Below are 17388 nucleotides of genomic sequence, written 5' to 3'. Positions count from 1 at the left end.
ATTGGGTTTTTGTTATTGCTGATTACTGGATATTATTTATTCTTTGCACCCTGTTGATATTCACCTATTTTACTTTCATGGTTAATCATTTTTTTCTACTATATAATGAAGCAGGATATTTACCTGACTCCTTTGTGGGACTCACAACAGGGCTGCCTTGTTTACCCAGCCCAGCACTCTTAACTACTTGTGGAAGGGAGTGTACAAATGAACGGATGTGAGAAATGGAGTGAATGAGTGCTGGAACCAGCCAGCTGCTTTGGTGCCAGAGGGCTCAAACTCCACTCACTCGGACCCACTGTGTCACATCGCTTGCAGGAGGGAGCGTGCATAAGAGTGGGTGCTGGAACCGACTGGATGCTTCAGCCACAGCAGGAGTGAACTCTGTGCAGGCCCTGCAACAGTGTCTAGGAGCGGGTGCCTGCGACTGTCGAAGCTCCAGAGGGCATGTTACAGTGCTCTTTTAGCTCTGCTGTCCATGGGCAGCTTAAATGGTAACAGCTCAGCAGACCTTTTGCCTTTTTGTGTGAGGTGGCTGCCCTCTGCCAGTGAGGGCAAAGAGCCAATGTGAAAGCCTTTTGTATCCACACTTGTGGCTCTTGAGCTCTTGTCTGGCCCCCAGGAAAAAGGAGTTTTCATGAACAAATTGAAGGATGGTAAATACAGGGGATTTTATTGCCAGTGAAAGTGGCTCTCGGCAGGAGGGGAAGCCAAAAAGGGGACAGAGTGTGTAGGTAATCTTCTCCTGAAGTTCAGCCATCTCTGACCAGATTTTCTCTGTAGTAACACCATCAAGCTGTCCTTCTGAAGTCCAGCCGCCTCTCTCCAGTATCCATTCTAGTCTACCAGATGAGTCTGGGTTTTTTATAGGCACAGGATGGGATGGGGCAGGGCCATGGGTGGTTTAGGAAAAGGCAGCATTTGAGCTGGTAAACAGAGGTGTAAGTTCTCACTTTGGGCCACAGTTTCAGGCCTTTTGGCTTGAGGGTTGAGGTTTTGCTTGGGGACCTGCCCTTGTCTGCCTAGAATTTTTCTGTCCCCTGTTCCTGAAGTAATGAAACAACAGTTTTGAAGACATTTGTCATCAAGCAGCAAAAGGCATTGGTCCCTGAGGGATGGGAAACAAATTAGGTGAGATCATGCGATTGCTCTTGCTCCTACCTAGAGAGAGTTTGTAGGGATGGAACAAAGCAGTGGAACCCAGGAGGATCCTAGAGATTTCTCTGTATTGAAGAGGTAGAGCTAGCTGGGAGACTGGGGGCCAAGGCAGCTAGAGTTCACAAGATAGAGTACAAGAGAAGAGAAAGCTACAAGAGACAGAACTTCACAGATTTGTAGATATTCCTTTCAAGAATTCAGCTGACTACTGATCAATATTTGGTAGAGAAATGAGTGGAGGCTGCGGAAGAACCATCCAAAAGGAACTGAGAGAATAATACGATACTCAGAGCTCACACATGGGTAGGAGTAGGGCCTAAATCCATCAGACAAAAAACTTCCTAATTTAACAGGTATCAGGAAGAGGATCTCTAACATTCTTGTGTTTATTTTTAGATGTTCAACTTGGGTCTTTTTTGTTCTGTGTCTTTACTTAATATTCTTAACCTTTCTTCTGGCTTTTAGAACATATGGAACAGATATATAATAACTTTTAATGTCCTAGTCTTGAAATTCTATCAACACTGTCATTTCTGGGTTGGTTTTGATTGATTGTCATAGTTCTCCTTCTGGCTCTATTTTCTTGTCTTATTTTGTTTAACCTGCTTGGTAATTAATTGATGCATATCAGGCATGTAAAATAAGACACTATAAAGCGTACCTTGTTCGGTGCTGGACATTTTTATATTCCTGTATTCTTTTTTTTTTTTTTTTTTAAGAGATGGGGTCTTGCTCTTTTGCCCAGGCTATAGTACAGTAGCATGATCATAGCTCACGGCAGTATTGAACTCTTGGGCTCAAGTGATCCTCCTGCTGCAGCCTCCTGAGTAACTGGGACTATAAGTGCGTGCCACCAGCCTGAGTGCCTATAGATATTTTTGAACTTTTTCTCATCTGTATTGTAGTTATTTGAAAGTGCTTTTTAACTTTTAGGTATTGCTTTTAATCTTTGTTAGGTGTAACCACTTAATCTAATTTTCCTCACAACTGAGGCAAAACCCTTCTGAATACTTTGTTTCATCAGCTACAAGGTTTTCCAATCTGGCTGTTGGTTACAGATGTTAAGTTAAGGATCAGATTGTCCCTTCAAGGCTTATTTTTAAGCTCTGTCAGGATCGTTTTAGAGTAATCTTTATTCTAGGACAAATTTAGCCCTCCTTAGGTCTGTACCTCTTGCCTAGAGTGTAAAGAGATGTCTCTTCTGTGGCTGGATGGAACTCAAATGTCTCCGAGCTCAGTATCAACCCAGGGTTGTTCATATTTTAGCTCTTGGCAGATGTTTTTTTGTCTGACCTTATGGAATTTCATTGTAAGTGTGTGTAGATTAGTATTTAGTTGATGACTCAAGTGGTCCCCAGTGTACATGTCTGTAGCTTTTTTCTGCATAAGTTTCTCCTGTCTGGTATATTATTCCAGTAATTCTTGCCACCTCCACTGTTCCAAACTCCATTCTCTATAAGTTAGCAAGACTGCTGTATTCTGCTTTGAATCTCCCTGTGGGCAGTGGTGTCTAGAACATGTCTTTAGGCATGACCACCTAGACCAAGGTGGTCATAGGGCTTATCTAGTTTGTTTTCTTGTTTCGGGAAACACAGATCTACGCTAATTGTTGTTCACTCTCTGGAAACTGTTAGCGTATTTTGTCTGGTTTTGCAGTTGCTTACCATCTGAGGGTAAATCTGTTACCAGTTATTCCATAATGGCTGGAAGCACACATTTCATGCTATTGGATTATTGTGGAAGTTGGCAAAGACATTTGGGTGAAGTTACGGGGAATCACAATAAACCTTTGCTGATTTTAGACTTAATGGCTGTTTAGTAATTGTATGTTTATGGGCTTTGGGAATAGTTAACTATGTCTTCTTCAAGTAGATCTATGAGATGAGATAACGTAAATAGTAAAGCATAATACAGGCTGGGCATGGTTGCTCATGCTTGCAATTCCAGAACTTTGGGAGGCTGAGGCAGGAGGATTACTTGAGCCAGGAGTTTGATACCAGCATGGGCAACATAGTGAGACCCAGTCTCTACAATATAGTAAAACAAAATAAATTTTAAAATCTTTTTAAAAAAGAAAATAGTTGCATTGCCTTTGTGGTGGGAGGAGTTTAAATTGGTGATGTTGCTTTTATATTAGTTGTAATTGCTTAAGATTGTTTTCAGTAGACTTTGATGCAATTGGAAAAAAACTGCTTCTCACAATTAATAATGTCAGAGAAAAATCTCATGTTGTTGACATAACAGTAAAGCAACTGGCAGAAAGACGTATTTCCATAGAATGTATTGTGTCTTTGTACTGTTGTTGAGTTTTTGTACTTGGTGATTTGTAGTACACACTCAGTGAACATTTAATGTATGAATGTTTATTAAGATTGTTTCACTTGTCAGTTAATCATATTGATTGCTAACTGTGTGCCAGACATGATACTGGATGAGGGAGAAGCAGCAACAAAAGAAGTAGGAGAAGGGTCCCTGATCAAAAGACTGCATGAGATGGTGCATGTATAAGGCTGCAAAATCTTCTAGCGAAGATAAATGGAGTATAGAATGATTATGTCACCTCTCAGGGAGGGAGGTATAGATGGGCTGGATTTTGAGAAAGTTGATGGATATATGCGTTGATTGATAAAGGAGGAAAAAAATCCCTGTTTTTTTTTTTTTTAAAGGAATGGTGCATTGCAGGGTGACAGCTGAGAATAAACAAATTATTCTGTGGAAAGAAAGCAAAAATAAATTGGTTCTAGTGGCAGTTTGTTGAAAAGATAGTAAAAACCTAGGTTATAGCGCTAATCAAGGTGTCATACAAAATCGAGGGAAAATACAAAATATTTTGAGCCATGATCTGAAAAGATGTACATTTCTGAATGCCTTTTATGTTAAAAGATAGACAAAGTTAAATAATTTTATGTTCAAAAAGCAAGTTGTATGAGTGCTAACTTACTTTAAGTTGAAATACGAAGCAAATTAAGCCACTGAGTGTTACTGAGTTTGGGTATAATTTGCAAAATGGAAACCCATTCCTTGTTGGCATTTGGAAAGTGCTACTTACAGAATAAGTCAGGGTACAAAGTAAGTGAATTTGCATGTTATGACTGGCTACATAAAGAAAAGTTAAAGGGATTTTAAAAAATACATAATGCGAACTGAAACTTGAGTGGGCTGAGTATCATATATTTTTCTTTTGTTCCAGGTTGCTGCATTTACTCAGAGGACATCCATGACCCTAATGGTCTCTTTATTCAAGATAAAGTGATTTATGGCCTTTATTGATTAACTGGACAAATTCAGGTTAGTGTATTTTGTGGACAGCACTTCCTTCTTGTAATTATATGTTAATGCTTTGAGAAATAGATAATTTTGTGATTAAAGCTCCGTATGTTGTGAGTACCAGTAAAGTAGAAAGGCCAAGTCAAAGTCTGTTGACTTGTGTATTAGTTAAAGAAACATTTTCTGACTGACTACTATGTACAATATTCACTGCATAAATCAAAAAATCTTTTGTTTTTAAATAGTTTTGTACTTTATGGGCTGGATAAAACCAGTTGTGGTTGAATGCAGTCCATTGAACTTTTGGTATCGTTATATGGCATATTTGGTACTAAAAATAAGCAATTCATCTTAAACATTTCTGACATTTTTAGTAGCTGGCTTTTACAGGTATTCTTGTCCAGATTTCAGTCATACATTAACATTTTTTAAAATTTATTTTTAATGTTCATTCTATTAATTTTGACAAATATATATTCGTTACCACAATTAAAACATTTTCCAAACCTTCCAAATTTGCTCATGTTGCCCATTGGTAGTTAACTTTGCCTTCTGCCCATTTCTAGCAATCACTGTTCTGCTTTCTATCCCTATAATTTCCCTTTTCTAATTTGTCATTTAATTGGAATCATGTAATATGTAGTTTTTAAATCCTGGCTTCTTTCACTTAGAATAATGTATTTGAGGTTTACTCGTGTTGCTGTATGCATCAGTAGCTGTTTTTCAGTAGTATGTTTTTTTTTTTATTGCTGAGTAGTATTCCACTGTATGGATATACCATAATTAATTTATTCATTTAACTGTTTATGGATATTTAGGCAGTTTCTAGTTTTTGATGATCATAAAACTGCTGCAGTCATATTTAAAAAACAAAAATGTGATTCTGTGTTCAAAAATTTTTTTACATTGATACATATTAGATATACATATTTTCAGGGTACATGTGATAATTTGATACCTTTATGCAATCAAATCAGGGTAATTAGAATATCTGTTACCTTAAATATTTAGTTTTTTCTTTACATTAAGAGCATTTGAATTATTTTCTTCTAGCTATTTTGAAATGTACAATCAACTAATGTTAACTCCCTATTGATCTACTGAACATCAGGTCTGATTTCTTCTAAGTGTATGTTTGTACCCATTAATCAACCTCTCTTCAGTCCCAAACCTCATATATTTTTTATTAACAGAAGTTACTTTTTGTTGCTGCTGATGTTAAAGGGCTGTAATGATTTAACTGTTGCCTTTTAGGCTGTGTTTGCATTTCTTTTTAAAAATGTTTTTAAAAAATAACTAGAACACAATGTAACAGACATTGTGGCTAGGGGAAGAGACTTGGAATTGATGGATATTTTGAATATAGCATGAGAAATGATGTAAAATTATTAGAAAGGGAATATATTGGAACTTGTGGTGTTTTCTGATTTTAGAGATAATAGGTAGCTTCCTTGAATATAGTGGTAGATCAGAAATAAAAAAGTAGATTTATATCATTAAGCTTCATATAGGTAGCTTCAAAAGTCATCTATAAAAGTCAAGTAAATTAGAATTCTCCTGTCTTAAAAACATACTTAAAGAGGGTAAAGGTTGGGCATGAAAAAGTCAATTTAAACTTTCTTGAATGAATAGGATGAAAGTGATGGAAACTGTCTTTCTGCCTTGGGGAAATGAATAACCTCAAAAAGTAGCTTGAGAACCTATTTGAATATTTATAAGGAAACTGTAGTTCATTATTTGTTATAGAAATAAAAAGGTCTTGAGAAAGCATTATGCTCTGACTCAGAAAAAAAAGTTGGATGGTTAGACTCTATAGTTTTTAAGCCTGGACACTAAAAGACTTACTGCAACTTTAAACTGTTTTCTTGTTTCTGAACATTTTTAGGTCAGTTATGCAACTTTCATAGTATCTCTCTAGATAAATGGCCTCCCGTGTTGTGTTCTCAGAAAACATTTTTTTAAAAACTTTTTTTTTTTTTTGGAGACCAAATCTCACTGTTACTCAGGATGGAGTGCAGTAGCTTAATCTGCGCTCACTGCAACCTCCGCCTCCCGGGTTCAAGCAGTTCTCATGCCTCAGCCTCCCAGGTAGCTGGGATTATAGATGTGCATCACCTTGCCGGGCTAATTTTTATATTTTTAGAAGAGATGGGGTTTTGCCATGTTGGCCAGGCTGGTCTCGAACTTCTCGGCTCAAGCAGTCTGCTCGTCTCAGCCTCCTGAAGTGCTGGGATTATAGACGTGAGGCGCTGTGCACGGTCAGAGAACATTTCTTAAATAGGCAAAACATTTTAGGCAGAGTCAGAGCATTTTAGAGATATTTCTGAAAGAGAATAGTTATTTGTTCACTGGGCAAATGCAGCACAGAGTCAAAGATAATGCTATGCTCAGAAGTCATAATTTCTTCATGATTTTAGGGTATTTAGATTTTAAACCAGAATTATAAGGTCAATATTTATCTAAAGTATTCATGAAAATTAAAGTCATATTTAAATTTAATATACTTTAATTCACACAAAAAATTTTGAGGTGGTTACAAAATAAAAAGTTTAGATTTTTCTAGCTACATATTCAATATTAGCATATCTTTTCCATATTTGAAAATTGAGATCCTATCTTGTACCATTTAAATAATAGCCTGTTTTAGCCTAAAATTAAATGTAAAAGAAATAAACAAAAACTGAGTTTTGTAAAGAATATTAAATTGAGTAATTTAACTTTATCTTACCTGTTAGGTTAAGCAATGATCCTAGGATAAAGACAGAGAGAGAGAATGATGAGTAAAATGAACCCTACACTGCAGTGTCTCCAAATAGCTGTATGAGTAAAAGCTTACCATCTCACCTCTCTGTGTCTTTATTTTCTTATTTATGAAAAAAGCCATTAAGGTCCGCATTACAGTCAGGTATAATTGGTGAAGTTTAAAACTACTGGTTTCTTCTATTTCGTGAACGCTGCCAGGCTTTGGAAATTAGCGATACAATTTGATTCACAGTGAGAAACAGCCAAAAAAAAAAAAACAATAAAATAACATTATATTTTAAAATGTTAAAAAATAATAAAATTAAAATAAAAACGAGATACTTTTCTAGAAATGGAACATTTTAAAATGAAAATAGGATCCAAACATATCATAAGTATTTACTTTTGGATATTTGATATATAGGCTTGTTATAAGATTGTGACTTAGTTGAAGTAGTTTTAGTTTATACAGATTATCAAGAGAAGAAAGTATATGTTTTTGCTCTATATGTTTTCTCTGGAAACATCTTCTCATCGTATTGTAGCAGTGTTATCTTGATTCTCTAAAAATCTTTATAGTCTTTTAGGACAAAGGAAATAGGTATTGGGAGACATTTCTCTTCAGTCTTATGGGTCTCTTCTGTTTCTGCACATTTGCTGAGCAGAGTATTGATAGCTTTTGTTGGGGGCTATCTTTTTCAAAGAAATCTGTTTAGCAAACAGCCTAGGAAGATATAAATAGTGCTTCCGTTAGGACAGATGGCATATTTCTTTGCTGTGCAGGATAATTAAGATAATCTCTCTGAGGAAAATGTTGGGCATATTTGCTTGTAGCTCCTTTTAAAGATCGGAGTTTCATAAGCTCAGGTTTTCTTGTCCTGTAATGCAACCCATAGTATGTGCACTTGGTTTTCCTTTTATTGGCCTTTAGGAATTAGAGCCTGAGGAACCAGTACAAAATGTGGTACTCTGTCTATGTTACTGTTGTGAGTAGTAAACTGTTCTTTGTTTATGACCTAAGAATGTCATAACTTCTGCCAGTATTATCTGATACTAGCTTACCAGATACCACTAATATATCCTGTTGATAAAGCAAAGCCGAGTTTATTTCTTATTGTGGTAAGGGAGAACACTGCCTTGAAAGATCTTTGGTAGTCTCTTAGAGAGGTCAGAGTTTGAGAATTTGAAGTTTGGTTTAAGTTGGATCTTTTAGTGGTGGTGATGGGGCTTGAGTAGGATTGGGTAGATATCATGATAAAACAGTTTAGCTTTGGTGGAAACGGTAAGATAAAGATTTTGAAAACTGCTGAAGGGTTGATGGGTCTTTCTAGAAGGTCTGTAATGAACAATCACATTATATTTCTGCAAGTCTCCTAGAGTAACAGTTACGCTAATTAAGACAGTGGATTTGTAGAGTCACATTAATGTGCATAGAAAGCTGTGTGTGTGAGTGTATTAGGGCTGCTGTAGCAAAGCACCATGAACTGGGTGACTTAATATAACAGAATTTTATTCTTTCATAGTTTTGGAGGTTAGCAGTCTGAAATCAAGTTGTTTGCAGGGCCACATTCTCTCTGAAGGCTCTAGGTAAGAATCCTTTCCTCCTTTTAGCTTATGGTGGATGCCAGAAATCCTTGGTGTTTCTTGACTTGTGGTAGCGTAACTCTCATTTCTACCTCAGTATTCACATGACATCTTCCTTCTGTGTGTGTCTGTGTTCAAATTGCCTTCTTAAAAGTATACCAGTCATGTATTAGGGTTCATTGTGATCAAGAATGACATTATATCAACTTGATTGTATCTGCAAAGACCTTATTTCCAGCAGTTATAAATTTTGGGAGGACACTTACTTAATTCAGTATAGGGGGCATGTAGTTTCAATCCTCAGTGTCCCAACTGTATATAGGTAGATGGTGTTCACTCTCAGTGTCCATGAAACTATGGCAGACTGATGTTAGCTTGAATGTAGGGTAAAATCTTAGGTTCTTCAGAGTTCTTGACAACAGCATGATATAGTAGAAAGAAAACCAGTCTGGAACTCAGAGTACCTTAGTTTTGCTCTACTTTTAACTAGCTTAAGAAAGTTACTATCTTCTTCAGCTATTAGTTTGTTTCTGAAACACCAGGGGTTCAGTCTAGGTTCTGCTGCTTGCTGCATAGAAAGCCAATCACTGAGACAACAAGTACTGCCAAGGAAGAAAGCTTTAGTCAGGTGCGACAGCTGAGAAAATGGGAGCTCAGTCTCAATTCCATCTCCCTGACTGACTATAACCAGGGTTTATTTAGCAGAGAAGAAATATAACAATGTTTAAGAAAAGAGAAACTTGGGAGGGGCAAGGAAGCAATTATGGTGAATGAGGCATCTGGCATCTGGTGGGTTGATCTGGTTTCAGTTCTTTGATACTTTTGTGCCAAAAGAACCGTCTATGGGACTATTGGGTTGGTTTCAGTTTCCCTTATGGAGGGAATTATTTTCCTCATGAGGCCTGAGGAAGAGAAGAGTAAACCAAATGATCTTTAACGTATTTCTAGTTCTCAGATTCTAATGTTCTGTAATTGTTTAGTGCCTGCTACATACCATATTAATATTAGTTTTGTTGGAGTCACAGAGTAAAGAGAGACTGGAGAATGCTTTAAGTGCTAATCAGATAGGCTCTAACTTGTGAATGTAGAATGCATAAATTAATTTGTTTATTTGGGTGAAGGTCATTAATGAAGACATTAGGTAAACATGCTGTTTGCCCTGACCTCTCTGACTTACCATTTTGGTTTTCAACTTGAATAGTATATTTGGAAGAGGAACATTCTTCAGGTCACTTGAAGTTAGAAAAATGCTACACTCTCAGACTGAGTTCACAAAATGAAATAACTTTTCCTGAAGTGAATATGAGGATGTGAATGTGAGACAGTTTTGCCTTCATTGTCCAAGCTTGTCTGTCATGTCATTCTTGTGGTCAAGAGATCTAGAAAAATTCTTACTAGAGAATGGTAATCATACTGTGAGGTGGAGAATGGTGTTAAGAGTTCTAGGTGTGGCCGGGCGTGGTGGCTCAAGCCTGTAATCCCAGCCTTTGGGAGGTCGAGGCGGGTGGATCACGAGGTCAAGAGATCGAGACCATCCTGGTCAACATGGTGAAACCCCGTCTCTATTAAAAATACAAAAAAATTAGCTGGGCATGGTGGCGCGTGCCTGTAATCCCAGCTACTCAGGAGGCTGAGGCAGGAGAATTGCCTGAACCCAGGAGGCGGAGGTTGCAGTGAGCCGAGATCGTGCCATTGCACTCCAGCCTGGGTAACGAGAGTGAAACTCTGTCTCAAAAAAAAAAAAAAAAAAAAAAAGAGTTCTAGGTGTAAGTGATTCATGTGCTATTGAATTTTCTTTATGTTTTGAATAGGTCACTGTAGTATTATATTTGAGTTTTCTTTGAATCATGTTGAAAGTATGTAATAATTACTTCATAGAGATACTGTGGGTGCTAAAAAAGGAAGTTCCTTGGTACTACCAAAACCCGCTGTGGTTGTTTATGTGCTTATTCTTTGAAGGTACAAATGAACAGTGTCTACATACTGATAAGTATAAATATAGGTTGAACCAATGTTTTTCGATGTGGACAAAAGTTACTGAAATAGGAGGAAAGAGGATTTTTATTCATTCTATATGGAAGAAATTCAAAACCGTATAGAGGGATTGATGGGATTCTCTCACCACTTGAATTAAAGATCTTCCTTTATGTAGCCGTTCCGTTACACAAAAATTGTACTAAGTGTTTTCATAGTGGATATTTGGGCAATTCAGAGACTCTCACTAGGTGTTATAACAATGGTAATTTATTTGATTAATTTTAGAAGATAAAATAGAATATAGAATTAGCAGTAACACTCTAGCAATACCTGAAAAAAATATTAAAACAGACAGAATATAGAAATTAAATAGATGCCATAATTATAATAATAAAAAGATATGCATCTGTCATATTTCTATTCACATTTCTATTCTAGTCAATTAAAAAAGTAGAAGAATGTTAGTATGTCGGTCTGTCTGTCCGTCCATCTGTCCCTCTTTCCCTCCCTCCCAACTTCCCAACTTCCCAACTTCCTTCCAGACAGGACCTCACTCCATTGCCCAGGCTGGAGTGCATTGGCATAGTCATGGCTCACTGCAGCCTCGACCTCCTTGGCTCAGGTGATCCTCCCACCCCAGCCTCCAGAGTTGCTGGGACTGCAGGTGCACACCACCATGCCTGGCCTACTTTTTAAATATTTTTTGTAGAGACAGAATTTTACCATGTTGCCCAGGCTGATTTTGAACTCCTTTGCTCAAGCAATTTCCCCTCCTCAGGCTCCCAAAGTGCTGGGATTACAGCAGTGAGCCACGGTGCCTGCCTACTATATTTTCTTAATGTTAAAGAAACGGATATTAAGGAGTTACTTAGAAAGAGTAACTTGACCTTTTGGTGTGGGCTATTTTGATGATTCTTGAGAAGATTTTCTTTTTTTCTTCATTTCTAGGGTCACGGTGGCTGATTATCGAAGCCTGGATTAAACTCTCTTCTTTGTACTTTTCCTTCTTGTTTTAGGCTTTGGAATTGGTATGCTAATATTATCAGAAAAATAAGGTTCCTCCAACTTACAAGAAATATTTTCTAGTTTCAGAGAATTATGAGTTGGTAAGATTTAAAAAATATGGTATGGATGTGAATATGAATTATTCACTTTTAAGATGTGTAGTCTTCACTTTCCCTGTTGTGTTTTGTTGGACTCATATAGATGCTTGAGAAATTAAGAGAGATTCTCCCTGGCTCCCCCAGCCAGCCCTGTGGCCCTGTTGGGGAAAAAAGGAAACAAAGGAGGAAAACCATGTCAAACACTCAAACACATATTTTTTCTTTTCTCTCTCTTTTTTTTTGAGACGAAGTCTCACTCTGTTGCCCAGGCTAGAGTGCAGTGGCATGATCTTGGCTCACCTCAACCTCCACCTCCCAGGTTCAGGTGATTCTCCTGCCTCAGTCTCCTGAGTACTGGGATTACAGGCACTCACCACCATGCCTAGCTAATTTTTGTATTTTTAGTAGAGACAGGGTTTCACTACATTGGTCAGGCTGGTCTCAAACTCCTGACCTTGTGATCCACCTGCCTTGGCCTCCCAAAGTGGTGGGATTACAGGTGTGATCCACGGTGCCCAGCTGAACACGTATTTTTCTTGAGCACCTGTGCTGAATTAATGTATTACTGTGAAAGTTGTTTAATTGGAAAGTTGTTTAATCTATTTTTTTAAAATATATTTTATTTCTTGGGGCAGTTTTAGGTTTACAGTGAAATTGAAAAGAAAGTACAGAGGATTCCCTTATATTCCTCCTTTTATCTTGTAATCTGTTATAATTGCTTATTATTTCCAGGAGTTTGTTGGTCAGTACTTTGGGATTTTTTTTTTTTTTTACATAGATGATCATGTCATCTGCAAACAAAGAGTTTTATTTCTTCCTTACCAATTTGTATGCCTTTTATGGCCTTTTCTTGTCTGATTGCATTAGAGTCCAGCATGATGTTGAATAGGAGTGGTAAGAAGGGAAATCCTTGTTCCTGATCTTAGGGAGAAAGCTTCTGGTTCCTCACCATTAAGTATGGTGTTTGCTCTAAGTTTTTTTGTAAATTTTATTTATCAAGTGAAGGAATCCTCTATTTCTAGTTTGCTGGGAATATTTAGTTATTAATTGATGTAGGATTTTATCAAATACTTTTAATGCTCTACTGATATGATTGATTATATGATTTGTTTCTGTTTCCTGGATTGCATTGATTGATTTTCAGATGTTGAACCTATCTTGTATACTTAGAATATACTCTACTTGATTGTGGTGTATAATGTGATTTGCTAAGATTTTTGAGAACATTTGCCTCTGTGTTCATGAAAGATACTGGTCTGTAATTTTCCTTTCTTGTAAGGCTGTTACCTGGGCTTATTCTGGGTAATGTTGGCTTCTGAGAATGAGTTAGGAAGTGCTCGCTCTGCTTCTACAGATTGCAAAATATTGGTATCATTTGTTGCTTAAATGTTTGATAGAATTCATGAGTGAATTATCTGAGTGTAGTGTTTCCTGTTTTGGAAGGTTATTATTTATTCAGTTTAAAAAAATTGACTTAGGCTTATTCAGATTATCTGTTTCTTCTTGTGTGAATTTTGGTAGATTGTGTCTTTTAAGGGATTGGTTCATTTCACCTAAGTTATCAAATTTAAAAGCATAGAACCAGCTTTGAGTTTTGTTGATTTTCTTTATTTTCCTATTTTCAATTTTGCTGATTTTTCCTCTGATTTTTATTACTTTCTTCTGCTTCCTTTGGATTTAGTTTGTTTATTATCTAGTTTCCTAAATTAAAAGCTTAGATGATTAATTTTATCTTTATTCTTTTTTTTTAAACAAATATATTCAGTGCTATAAATTAATCTCTTAGTCCTGCTTTGCTGCATCCCATAATTATTTATTTATTTATTTATTTTTGAAATGGGATCTCATTATGTTGCCCAGGCTGGTCTGGAACTCCTAGCCTCAGGTGATCCTCCTGCCTTGGCCTCTCAAAGTTCTGGGATTACATGCATGAGCCACTGCACCTGGCCATAAATTTTAGTGTTTTATTTTCATGTACACTTAGTTTAAAATATTTTATAAGTTCTCAAGACTGTGTTTTTGTCCTATGAGTTATTTGTAACTGAGCTGTTTAAACATCTCCAAATATTTTGAGATTTTCCAGCAATTTTTTTGTTTAATTTAACTAGTTTAATTCCACTGTGGTGTGTCTATTTGTATGGTGTCTATTCTTTTAAACTTGTTAAGGTATATTTTGTAGTCTATGTTTGTGAACTGTTCCCTGTGGATTTCAGAAGAATGTGTATACTACTGTTGCTGGATGAAGTGTTCTGTAAATGTCAGTTAGATCCAGTTGATTGATGGTGTCGTCCACTCTACAATACTTTTCTGATTTTCTGCTTCTGTCGATTACTGATAAGAGGGTTGTTGAAGCTCCAACTATAATAATGAATTCGTATGTTTCTCCTTGTAGTTCTGTCAGTTTTTATTATACCTTATGTATTTTGACACTCTTGCTAGGTGGGTACATATAAAGATAATTATGTCTTCCTGGTAAATAGTAACAGATTGACCATCTGTTATTATGTAATGCCCCTCTGTCACTGATACTTTTTCTTGGCCTGAAGCTTGCTCTGTCTGAAATTAATATAGCCATTCCAAGCTTTTGATTAGGTTTAGCATAGCCTATCTTTTTTTTTTTTTTTTTTGAGATGGAGTTTCGCTCTCGTTACCCAGGCTGGAGTGCAATGGCACGATCTCGGCTCACCGCAACCTCCGCCTCCTGGGTTCAGGCAATTCTCCTGCCTCAGCCTCCCTAGTAGCTGGGACTACAGGCACGTGCCACCATGCCCAGCTAATTTTTTTTTTTTTGTATTTTTAGTAGAGACGGGGTTTCACCATGTTGACCGGGATGGTCTCGATCTCTTGACCTCGTGATCCACCCGCCTCGGCCTCCCAAAGTGCTGGGATTACAGGCTTGAGCCACCGTGCCCGGCCAGCATAGCCTATCTTTCTCCATCCCTTTACTTTTAGTCTGTCTTCGTCTTTAGAGTGGGATTTTTGTAGGCATTGTATAGTAGGGTGTTGTCTTTAGATTTATTCTTGACAGCATGTATCTTTTAACTGGTGTATTTAGATCACAGTGTTTAAACTAATTATTGATATAGTTGGATTAATATCTACTGTATTTATAACTGTTTTCTACTCATTGTCTTTGTTCTTTCTTTTTTTTGTATTTCACTCTATTTCTGCCTTCTTCATTTTATTTGAGCATTTTATATGATTCCATTTTGTTTAATTAATTAATTAATTTTTTTAGAGACAGGGTTTCACCTTGTTGGTCAGGCTGGTCTCAAACTCCCAACCTCAGGTGATCTGCCCGCCTCAGCCTCCCAAAGTACAGGCGTGAGCAACCGCACCTGGCCTATGAATCCATTTTGTTTCCTGTTTTAGATTATCAATTATACTTTTTTAAAATTATTTTTTAGGCTGAGCCTGGTGGCTGATGCCTGTAATGCCAGCACTTTGGGAGGCTGAAGTGGATGAATCACCTGAGGTCAGGAGTTCCTGACCAGCCTGACCAACATGGTAAAATCCCATCTCTACTAAAAATACAAAAATTAGCTGGGCGTGGTGGCCCGAGGTTGAGACAAGAGAATTGTTTGAACCCGGGAGATGGAGGTTGCAGTCAGCTGAAATCACATTACTGCATTCTAGCCTGGGTGACAGAGCGAGACTCTGTCTCAACGAATAAATAAATAATAAAATTACTTTTTAGTGGTTGCCCCAGAGTTTGCAATAATTACACAGTTAAACTAATCCAAGTTCACTTTTTAAATAACACTATATCCCCCTTCGTGTGTAGTGCAAGTACCTTATAACATGGTATTGTCAATTCCTTTTTCTCATTCCTTTTAACATTACTTTTGTTTTACTTTTCCGTAATTTACAGTCACTAAATATATTGTTGCTATTATTATTTGAACAAGTTGTTATCTGTTAGATGAATTAAGGATCAGGAAAACAAAAGATTTAATTTTACCTTTATTTTTTCTTTTCCCTCTTCCTTTCTTTTTGTAATACATATTTCTGATCAACATTATTTGCCTTTTTTCTGAATAACTTCTGTTAACATTTCTTGCAAGTCGTGTCTATTGGGTTTCATTTCTCCCAGTTTTTATTTGAGAAAGTCTTAATTTCTTCTTCTGAAGGGTGATTTTGCTGGGATTCTACAGAAATTCTAGTCACTGCAGTCTCCGTCTCCTCAGTTCAAGTAATCCTCCTGCCTCAGGTTCCTGAGTAGCTGGGACTACAGGTATGTGCCATCATGCCTCGCTAAGTTTTTGTAGTTTTTAGTAGAGACGGGGTTTGGCCATATTAATCAGGTCGATCTCAAACTCCTGACCTCATGATCTCCCTGCCTGGCCCTCTCAAAGTGCTGGGATTATAGGCAGGAGCCACTGTGCCTGGCCACTTCAGAAATCTTTTATTTATTTATTTTTAAAACACCCATTATACTATGAATTCAAAGGAATAGGTTCCAGCAGCTCAGGCTCCTTCCCATTGGTTCTCACAAAGTGTGCTTATCTGGGTGGAGCAGGCTGGTGCTTCAGTTGAACCCAGGAACGTTTCTCTTTGGCTTCTGTCTTTTTCTAATCATTTTCCTTTACACATTTCAGGAAGCTATCTTGGTTCTTAGAGTGCTTAATGTGCTCAATATGCACATTAATTCTCTTGGCAAGAATCTTGCCCTTAACTTGTTTGTTTACAACAGTGCCAACAGCCTGCTGGGTAACATTGTAGACTCTTCCAGTTTTGCCATGGTAACACATGTGGGGCACTCCTTTTCGAACAGTACCTATTTCCTTGATGTCTACAATATCACCTTTCTTACAGATTTGCATATGCCTGGCCAAAGGAACAACTCCATGTTTACTAAAAGGGCTAGAGAATATATATCAGGTGCCTTTCCTCTTTTCCTTTGTGTTCGTCATTTTGGTGAATTACTGGAAGATGGCAGTGCCAACCAAAAGGACTTTAAAAAAAAACACTAAATATTTCACTTCACTCTTTTTGCTTGCATGGTTTCTGAAGACAAAGTTTGGTCTAATTCTTTATTTCTCTGTGGATAAGATTTTTGTGTGTGTGTTGATTTTTTTTCTTTACCTCTTGTGTCTTTCAAGATATCTTACTGGTCTTAATAAGTAAAAGATTAAAGTTTTTCTTTTGATTTAGTTTTCTCTTTTTCTGATTTTCTGCAGTTTTGCTATCATTTGTCTATATGTAAATATTTTGGTATTTATCTTCCTAGGTGTTCTCTGAACTTCTTGGTTTGGTGTCACTAAAGACATTCTTTCATGTTATAGTATTACTGATTTGTACACTCCTCTTCCTCACTTCCCCCCTTCACTATTTTTTGCTTCTCTTTCCTCTTCCTTTCTTTCCACAGGATGTCACTCTGTCACCTTGGCTGGAATGTAGTAGTAGTGTGATCATAACTCACTACAGCCTTGAACTCCTGGGCTCAAGTGATTCTCCCTCCTCAGCCTCTCCAGTAGCTAGGACTACAGGTGTGTGCCACTGTGCCTGGCTAATTAAAAAAAATGTAGAGACAGGATCTCCAATGTTGCCCAGGCTG

The 17388-nt window shown here is 37.2% G+C and overlaps 1 protein-coding gene across 7 annotated transcripts in view; it reads left to right on the top strand.

Annotated features, from left to right (window-relative positions):
* FUT8 (fucosyltransferase 8) overlaps positions 1–17388 on the top strand; it is a 438850-nt gene that overhangs the window by 179963 nt on the left and 241499 nt on the right. For 6 of the 7 annotated variants that reach the window (XM_010335165.2, XM_003924438.3, XM_010335163.2 and 3 more), the window contains one exon: positions 4349–4446. The gene's annotated coding sequence lies outside the window, so the exon portion shown is untranslated. Of the gene's footprint in view, positions 1–4348; positions 4447–15961; positions 16066–17388 lie in introns of all 7 variants that reach the window. The other variant, XM_074393115.1, reaches the window with a different exon arrangement.

Source organism: Saimiri boliviensis, chromosome 2 (genome assembly GCF_048565385.1).
Source record: "Saimiri boliviensis isolate mSaiBol1 chromosome 2, mSaiBol1.pri, whole genome shotgun sequence".
NCBI classification, from domain to species: domain Eukaryota; kingdom Metazoa; phylum Chordata; class Mammalia; order Primates; family Cebidae; genus Saimiri; species Saimiri boliviensis.
This window is presented reverse-complemented; position numbering and strand designations above follow the sequence as displayed.